A 10,497-nucleotide genomic window follows, 5' to 3' on the forward strand; every position below is an offset into this window, starting at 1 on the left:
ACTCAGAAGTCACTACTGATTGGAAATTCCAGGAATTTGTCACAAATATTTAAGTTGCTGTGTACAAAAATACGGTTTTTTTACACTAGGTTAAGGATAAACAGGAACAAAAGTTAGATTAGTATTTGTAAAAATCTGAATATTCAAAAGCAGTTTAACATACTGAAGCACTTAGAAAAATCATGCATATTTTTACAACAGTAACATTCTAAAAGAAATGTAAAACAATATACTTTAACCCTCAAGTTTATCTGTAGCTTCAGAGTGAGAAGAAAGTGAATGTTAGGAGAGAGAGATAAACAATCCCCCTGAGAGTTAAAGGAGAATGTTAATACATACCCTGTATTTAAAAGTGATAGTTTTCATATTGCTCTTATTCAAAGTGCCAATGGAATGCAAGCTAAGCTTTTAATAACTAACACATTGCATTTCAGAAATAACAAAAAGCATTCAGAGTTAGCACATTATGACATTTCAAATGCAGAGGTAACTTTCAGTGTTAGCACATTATGACATTTCAAATATAGTTTTCTGAAAAGCAGAAACACAAAAACAAACAGAAAGTTATGAACAATGTAAACTAAATGCAGGAATTAAGTGTGTCCCAAATTTTATAGACAAAGAACTAAAAACAGCAGTCTTAAGTAGGGCTAAAGAGAAATGATAGACAAATGATCAAAGAATCACATGAGAGCGTCAGTGAGACAAATTACAAAAGAACCCTTAAAAAAATGGGATAACTACGGAAATAAAGTCTATAATAAAGGGGTTTAACAGCACATTTGAGCAGGTAAATATTCGTTCAATCTGAAGGAATAAAAACTGAAAACACAGTCTGAGGATTAAAATTTAAAAAGAAAGTAAAAAAAAAAAATCAACAGTAAATAGAACACCATGAGGTGTACTGGTACATGCAATATGGACATCTTATAAATGAAGAATAACAGGAGCCAATAATTTGTAAGGCAAAAATGGCTGAACATTTCCTGAACTTAAAAATCTCAATCTAAAGATGAAAGAGGACAAAAATCTTTAACCACAATATAGTCAATGATAGCCACATCAGAAAACATTATAGGCAATCAAGAGCCAATACAAAGAAAATTGTAAAAGCAGATAAGGAATAGCAATTTGCTAAGTACAAGAAGGTCTTGATTAAAGTAACAAATGATTGTTCAGCTGAAACCATGAAGTCAGAAGGTGGTGGGATATCGAAGTTTAACAGAAAAATGCTATCAAACCTGATATATATAACTGGTAAAATGAAATTCAAGCAAACATGTCTGGGTAAAGAAGAGCTAAAGGAAATTGTGACTAAAGCTTCTCTATAAGAAAAATGCTATTACTATTTCAACCCTGGCAAACTTAACTGTTAATGAACAGTCTGTGTGGACAGATATAATCACAGACAATAATATAAATTGAGAAGGATGGACAACTACAAGAGCAGCATATTTTTATATTGTCGACATTAAACACTAAATTATTCACACAAGTTAGTATTGTTCATAGTAGGCTATTTTAAGATTTCAATAATAATTGAAATCCCAAATACACCTAATTGTAATATAAAAAATACAACAGAAGGTTTTAAAATATTAGCCAAATTTTTTAAACGAGCAAAAAATAAATTCAGGATCAAGCAGAAGAAAGAGTGTATGGAAAACATGTAAGTCAACGTCAGAGTATGTAACATTTTACTTGTAAGAACTGTAAATGTGAGCTCTTGCTTAAAAAGTCACACATTGTTGCAAGTGTACCCTTAAACGAAGGAGTCACATTTGTGACTTCTATGGGAGGCGTGCTTTAGGTGTAAAGACAAATAGGCCAAAGTAAAATGATAGTAGATTCTGGGAAGTTATGCAATGTACAACGGATCACCGTATATCTGTCTGTTCAAGTATACAATAGGTGCAGTGGAAGGATTAGTATGATGCAATTACTATAGAATTCCGAGTCTACATGAAGTTTTCCAGCTTCCAAAAAAAGATTTGCAAAGTAAATAAAAATTAAATTTCATCAATTTTCTAGCCCAGATCAGCAGCAGCTACTTATTCTTTATTAACCAGCTCTGTGGGATGCTGCCTTCCAAATATTTCTGGAGCAGCTTACAAGAGCCATGGTAAACAGAAGGGACTCTGTCCTCCAAATCTCGGAGGACTCACTTGCCGATTGCTGCTTCTGCTTATGGAGGTCCCGACAGAGGTGAATAGTCATTGTTTTATTCCCTAAACATTATGCAGGCTCTTTGTCCCTCTGTGCAACCAACTTTCAGTAGATTTAAAAAGCAAAAATATTTTTTTCCTGATTGTTCTTCTTTTTCTCTGAAGACATTTGTAGACTAAAACTTTCAAAATTAATCATATATAATTAATCATATATAAAATAATATATATTATATAATATAATATATTACATATTATATATAATATATAACATATCATTAAATTATACATTATATATAATATAGACTTATATATAGTATTATATATTATGTAACATAATATTATATATAATATCATATATAATTATATTATATAATATAATTAATATGTATTATATATCATATATGTCATATGATATATAATACATGTATTATATATACGATATATAATACATGTATTATGTATAGTATATATGATATATATCATATATTATATATTATATATCATATATACATATCATATGTAATATATAATATATTATATATACTATATCTGATATATTATATATTATATATAATATATCTGATATAGTATATATAAATCATATATATTAATTATATATACACGCACACATATATGTGTGTGTATATATATATATATACACACACAAATATATATATATATATATATATATAAAATGAAATGTGGTTTTAACGATACGTGCCCCAAAACAATGTGCCTCAAAAAAGACCCCAGAATAAGCTCACTACAGCTGATTTACAGGAGGGAAAGAGCCTATGTAATGAATAAACAAAACGCTACCAAACCATAGAAGTAGAAAATCTTATTTTCACAGTTACAGCACTTTAAAATTTCAATGCTCTTTTTCACCCCCGGCAAAATCACAAACTACAGAGTGAAATAGGGAACTATGTCTCATTTTAAGAACAACTCCAAAAAACCTACGAAAAAATAAGCTTTTTTGACAGCCCAAATGGCAGCCTTACCAAAATGTAATATTTAAATTTTAGATACTTAATAAGCTAATAGAATAAACAAAGAAGCACAAACAATTATGAACAAAAATTATTAATCTAAAGAGTAAAATTATTTTAAAACCTAAAGAAGTCTAGAGATAAACTGTACAGTGAAATCGAGAAATATGGCTCATTTTAACAATTAAAAAGAAATTATGATCTGAAAGTTATTTTAGACAGCCCAAATGGTGGTCTTACTAAAACATAATATTCAGGATTAAGTTTCAGAGTCAGCTAATAGAAGAAACAAAAGAAGCACAAAAAGTTGTGAACAAATTTAATAAAAAAGCTAAAATTATTTTAAAACCTAAAAGAGTCTGGAGATAAAAGTAAAAAAAAAATTCACTACAGATATTTAAAAGCAGACTTGAGCTGGGGGAAGAACACACTATCAGCAAACCAAAGAAAGGGTGTTAATATTATTAAGTTAGGAAATGATAGAAAAAAAAGTAAAGTAATGAGAACAAAGCCTAAAAGGTTGTGGAACACTATCAAGCAGCCATATTATGCATACTGGAATTTCAAAGGGTGACAAAAAGAATCAGGAAGACTATTTAGAAACAATAATGGTAAAGAATGTCAAACGCAACAAACTCCAAGTAAGAGAAACTCCAAGAAACAAACTCAAATTATATGATAATTAAACCCTTTGAAAGAAAGATAGAGAAACTCTTGGAAGCAACAAAAGAAGTGGCTAGTAATGTTCCAAGAACCCTCAAAATTAATCAGCAATCTTACCTGAAAACTCAGCGGACAGAAAGCAATAGATTAACATATTCCAAATGATGTAAGAAGAAACTTTTGAACAGAAATCTGATGTTCAAAACATTGTCCCTTATAAGTGAGGGAGAAATCATGACATTTCCAGATAAAAGCTGGGACATTTCACCAGTAGACTATCTTTTTAAAAAATGTCTTATAGGATACTTCAGAGTAAAATGAACAGACAATAAAGAGCGGTATGAATGAATATATATTACGGTAAAGATAAACGTATAAGATATGATAAAACATAAAAAGTAAGAGCGCACACCTCCACAATTTTTTTCCCATGTAATTTAAAACAAAAATATACTTAATAAAAATACTATGACTAACTTGTGTTTTTGACATACAATGCATAAAGGTATGATTTTGAGAACTCAATAAGGAAATCATGGGGGTGAAGCTATACAGCGTTAAGGGATTTGTGTGTTATTGAAAGTAAGCTAGTATAATCTTAAAAGTGGAATAACTTTAGAGTATTCAATGTAATCACAGTATCAATGACAATTAAAAAAGAAAAAGAATAACAGGCAGGTGTAAAGCTTTCTGTACCACACCGGAAAGTAGGAGATGTGGATTTAGTTACTCTCACTTGAGGCTACCAAGCCAGCTATCATGTACCATGAGACAAAGCCCAAGCTGTCCCACCAGGGTGTAAGTGTGGAGAGCCTAAAGCACATGGTATAGCTGCCATTTCAAACAATTTTCACTACACCAGTGGTGATGAAATAGAATAGGCTCATCCATATGCAGAACCTGGTGAAGAACTGCAGGCAGAAAGAAGTGGATTACTGGCGTGACCCTGTAATCCCAGCACTTTGCAAGGCTGGGGCGGGTAGATCACGAGTTCAGGAGATTGAGACCATCCTGGCTAATACAATGAAAACCTGTTCCTACTAAAAATCATAAAGTTAGCCAGGTGTGGTGGCAGGCCCCTGTAATCTCATCTACTCCGGAGGCTGAGGCGGGAGAATCACATGAACCCAGGACGCAGAGGTTGCAGTGAGCCGAGATTGTGCAACTGTGCCACTGTACCCCTGCCTGAGTGATAGCTCAAGACTTTGTCTAAAAAAAAGAAAAATAAATAAAATTTGGTGTTGGAAAGGTTAGGAAGAAACAGTATGACACTTGGGAACCAGAGCAGCACTGGGGAAAAATGTATATATGACTTTAACAGATGACAGACTAAAAAACAGAAAAAATAAAAAAGTGGCATGGACCAGAACAACTAGAACTTTTTCAAACAATACCAGAAGATGAACTTCTATATCTACCAAGCCCAACTTTTCTAAGAATGCTCCTAAAACTCTAGCATCTGGCCAACACCACAAATTCAAAAGCAGCCAGTTATGTGCTGCCAGCCAGAATGTTAGCAGTAATCCAGGGTCACGTCTGTCTGACGCAAAGAATATGGAGCTACTATATTCAACTATCAAGAAAGACACTTGCCCCTTACAGCCCTAGTCACGAAAGAACACAGTGAGTGGCATTCAGGAACTCAAGAATCTGGACCCTATTGCAGCAGATCAGCAGGATACAGTGGTCTTCAAGGAGGAGGAAGGGAATCTCATCAGGGCTTTATCAGATCCCAGGGCAGGACAGTGTGGAATAGAGAACAAGTCGCAGATTCACCCACTATTTTCTCAGAAGTCTGGCTCAGTTACTGCTTCCATGGCTGCAGACTCAGCTACCAAAAAAGCTACAGTGTTATTAATGGGGCTATTAGCAGCCAATGGAGAAACAGACATGCTTATATTAGTTGCAAGAGTGAAAGGTGGACAAAGAAATATTACTGACAATGGCAGAGACCAGCCTTTTATCAAGAAGATGTACTTCACCAGAGGGCTAACAGAAAATGCCAGCACATACAGATATATTGTAGTGAAGAAAGAGGATGGATTCACCCAAATGTTGCTATAAACTAGATCAACATAAAAAAATGCACTGAATATAGAAGTAATTAAAGAAATGGTTAATGCTCTGAATAGGGCTGCTGTGGGTGGGAGCAAGCTTGTGCGGTTCAGTGCAGGTGGAAGTGTCCTTTGCTGTGGTCTCGATTTTGGGTACTTTCTGAAGTATTTAAGGAAGGACAGAAACAGAACAAGCCTTGAAGTGGGGAACAACATCAAGAACACTGTGAATAATTTCAATCAATTTTAAAAGCCTATTTTTATATCAGTCAGCAGCCCATCCTTTGGAATAGGTGCATCCACACTGCCTCTTTGTGATTTCTTCTGAGCTAATGAAAAGGCTTGGTTTCAAATCCCTTATATGACATCTGGACAGAGTCCAGATGGCTGTTGTGTTACTTTAGCTCCTACTTGAACTTTGCATCATCCAGCCTCCTTAATTATTGTGACCATGAGACATTGCTTCATCCTTTGATTGGTCCCAGCCCAAGGTCTCAGGCCAAACTGTCACTTCAGCTCCTTTCATGGTCCAGGGCAAAGTTCCAAGGCTGAGACTTGTAGCTTCTACAAATCATCACTTCAGCTCCAGGTGAATCCAAGACCAAGTTTCAGGGCCAAGCCGAATAACGCTTACTCCAAAAACACTAAGCACATTCCTTTACTTCTCTGCCTTTAGAAACTGTAAAGCACAGTCTCATAATAGGTAAACCACTCACATTCCACCCCCACTGTGAAGAGTTTTTTACTTTCACTTATAAAAGTTTTGATTCAACCTTTTTGCATCCACCCTCCTTAATTTTCTTGGCCATGAGACAAAGAACTCTGTGTGATACCTCACATTTACAGATTTCTAGATTGTAGTGCACTAATGAGACCACAATGATTGAAGTCTGGGAATTGAGCTATGGGATGCATCAGCCTTGCGAGACCAACTGACAAACTGTCCCCACACTGTGATACATACCCTTGGGGGGCATTCACCCATATAGTGGTCATGAACAGAGTCTGAAAAGGGGCAAGGTAAATTGATACAGCCTAGAAACCTGAGGGACACCATCAAGCAGCCATACATATGCATTTTGAAAGATCGAAGGAAGAGACAAAAGATCATGGAGACTATTTAACAAAATAGTCATAAAGAATGCAACAATTTAAGACAATAAGGAAGCACCCAAGAAGCTCAACAGACTCCAAGTAACAAAAACTCAAAGAAACAAACTCAAAGTTACCTGATAATTAAACTGTCTAAAACAAACACAAAGAGAATCTTGAGGATTTTCAAAGGAAGTAGGGGAAGTAGCTAGTCATGTAAAAGGGACCCTAAAAATAGCCAGTGGATTGCTTATCTTAACAACCACTGAAAAGCAGTAGATTACTTATCTGAAAACTAAGACGATAGAAAGCAGTAGACTAATATGTTCCAAGTGATGTCAGAAAAAACTGTCAAACCTAAACCTTATGATCCACCAAATTGTCCATCAAAGGTGAGGGACACATTATGACATTCCCACATAAAAGCTGGCACCCTTTTCAAGTAGACTACCCTTTAAGAAATGTCTTATGGAGTACTTCAGGGTAGAATGGACAGACACTCAAAAGCAGTATGAACAAACAAAGGTTAAGGTAAAGATAAATATATGTACAAATATATAAGATGCAACATTTGGCCAGGCACGGTGGCTCACGCCTGTAATCCCAGCACTTTGGGAGGCCGAGTTGCATGGATCACAAGGTCAGGAGATCAAGACAACCCTGGCTAACACGGTGAAACCCCTTCTCTACTAAAAATACAAAAAAATTTACAGACAAGGTGGCAGGCACCTGTAGTCTCAGCTACTCGAGACGCCGACATAGGAGAATGGCGTGAATCCAGGAGTCGGAGCTTTGAACGAGCCTACATCGCACCACTGCACTCCAGCCTGGGTGACAGGGTGAGACTCCATATCAAAAAGAAAAAAAAAAAATTAACAACATGCACCTCCACAAGTTGTTCTCCACGTATCTTAAAACACAAATATATTTAATTTAAAAAACACTTCTAATTTCTGTTTTTGACATAAAATGAATAAAGGTATAATTTTGAGGACTCAGTAAGTGAAATAGTGGAGGTAAATTATACAGGAGTAAAGGTTTTGTATGTTACTGAAGGTAAGCTAGTGTAACTTTAAAAATGTTAGAACATTAGAATGTTCCATACAATCGTCATAGCAACCACAATTAAACAAACAAACACAAAGGAGTAACAGGCAGGAAGAAAGCTTTCTGTTCTACACCAGAAGGTTGTGGCTGTGGATTTAGCTACTCTCACCTGAGGCTACTGAGCAAGCTCTCATGCACCATAGCATAGCTGTTATTTCACACAATTTTCACTACACCAGTGGTGACGAAATAGAAGAGGTTCATCCATACGCAGAAGCTGGTGAAGAACTGGAGGCAGAAAGGAGTGGCTATGTAGAGACACAACTGAAACAATGTTGGCACAGCAACTGCTCCAATCCTGTGTCTTTCCTCATGGCTTCCCAGGAGTTTGAGGTTGAAAGTATTGTTGACAAAAGACAAGATGAAAATGGGAATACAGAGTGTTTGATTCGGTGGAAAGGTTAGGACAAACAGGATGACACTTGGGAACCAGAGCAGCACCTCACGGACTGTGAAAAACGTATACATGATTTTAATAGACGACAGACTGAAAAACAGAAGAAACTGACATGGACTAGAACCAGTAGAATTTTTTCAAACAATGCCAGAAGAAGAACTTCCAGATCTACAAAAGCGAGCTATTCTAAGAACTCTCCTAAAACGCTAGTGACTGATAGACACCACAGATCCAAAAATAGCAAGTTATTTGCTGCCAGCAAGATCGTTAGGAGGAAGGCAGCTTCAATTCTCTCCAACACACAGAATATGGAGATAATAAATTCAATTATCAAGATCCTTGCACCTGACAGCCCCTTTAACGACAAGAAAACTGTGAGTGGCTTTCAGAAACATGGGGAACTGGACCCTGTTGCAGCAGATCAGTAGGACACGGTGGTCTTCAAGGTGACAGAAGGGAAATTCCTCCAGGACAATTTGTCACGTCCTGGTGCAGAACAAACTGGAATAGAGAACAAGACTCAGATACACCCACCAATGTCACAGATGTCTGGCTCAGTTACTGCTTCCATGGCCACAGGTTCAGTTACCCAAAAAGGTATAGTGGTATTAATAGACTCATTAGCAGCCAATGGAACAACAGAGGTGCATACCTCAGTTTCAAAGGTGAAAGGTGGGCAAAGAAATATTACTGATGACAGCAGAGGCCAGCCTTTTATCAAGAAGACGTACTTTACCGTAAGGTTAACAGAAAGTGCCAGCACATACAGAGACATTGTAGTGAAGAAAGAGGATGGATTCACCCAGATAGTGCTATCAACTAGATCGACAGAAAAAAAATGCACTGAATACAGAAGCAATCAAAGAAATGGTTAAAGCTCTGAATAGTGCTGCTGTGGATGACAGCAAGCTCGTGCTGTTCAGTACAGCTGGAATTGTCTTTTGTTGCAGTCTTGATTTTGGGTACTTTGTGACACACTTAAGGAATGACAGAAACAGAGCAAGCCTTGAAATGGTGGACACCATCAAGTAATTTGTGAATACTTTTATTCAATTTAAAAAGCTTATTGTTGTATCAGTCAATGGCCCTGCCATTGGACTAGGTGCATCCATCCTGCCTCTTTGTGATCTCGTGTGGGCTAATGAAAAGGCTTGGTTCCAAACCCCTTGTATGACCTTTGGACAGAGTCCAGATGGCTGTTCAACTATTACATTTCAAAAAATGATGGGTAAAGCATCTGCCAATGAAATGTTATTTGCTGGGCGAAAGGTGACAGCACGGGAGTCATGTGCCAAAGGCCTGGTCTCTCAGGTATTTTTGAGTGGAACTTTCACCCAAGAGGTTATGATTCAAATTAAGGAGCTTGCCTCATATAATCAAATTGTACTGGAAGAATCTAAGGCCGTTGTTCGCTGTAATATTAAGTTGGAGTTGGAACAGGCCAATGAGAGAGAGTGTGAGGTACTGAGGAAGATCTGGAGCTCAGCCCAAGGGATAGAATCCATGTTAAAGTATGTTGAAAATAAAACTGATGAGTTTTAATTGTCAGTCTGTCTGCTTAGGACGCGAGAACTAAGCTGAACCAAATGCATCATGAGTTGCAAGATGCCCTAATCCATCTTCATAGCCCAAAACAGTTTCACCCATAGCTAAGGCTTGGAAACAAAACCGGAAATGTCCAAGCCAGGTATTGAAATTATTACATCATTTTTAAGCACTGTAGTTTTAAAAGAAATAATAAAACAGCTTGTTTGCCCAAATGTGGTTATTTTATGCTCACATAAGCCCAAATATAAAAGCAGACTGTTGGGTACTAGATTCTTCTTGGAAGCCCTAATGTGTATCTATGGCTACTACTATATATAAGACCAGAGTTGTGTTTTATTGGAGGTTTATGACAGAGAATCCTGTAATAATGTTGATTTTTCTTATTTTTGTATGCTACAATACCTCTACTGGGTTATAAGGCAGCCTTAGCTTCCCTCCCAGAAGGACACAGAACTGTATGAGATGGTGCCCTTGAC

At 36.4% G+C, this 10,497-nt stretch overlaps 1 pseudogene; it reads left to right on the plus strand.

Annotated features, from left to right (window-relative positions):
* The first annotated feature begins 8,756 nt into the window (after window positions 1–8,756).
* Window positions 8,757–10,146, plus strand: LOC129053483 (testis-specific chromodomain protein Y 2-like; annotated as a pseudogene).
* Window positions 10,147–10,497: the final 351 nt, after the last annotated feature.

This window comes from Pongo abelii, chromosome Y, assembly GCF_028885655.2.
Source record: "Pongo abelii isolate AG06213 chromosome Y, NHGRI_mPonAbe1-v2.0_pri, whole genome shotgun sequence".
In the NCBI taxonomy this organism is placed as follows: domain Eukaryota; kingdom Metazoa; phylum Chordata; class Mammalia; order Primates; family Hominidae; genus Pongo; species Pongo abelii.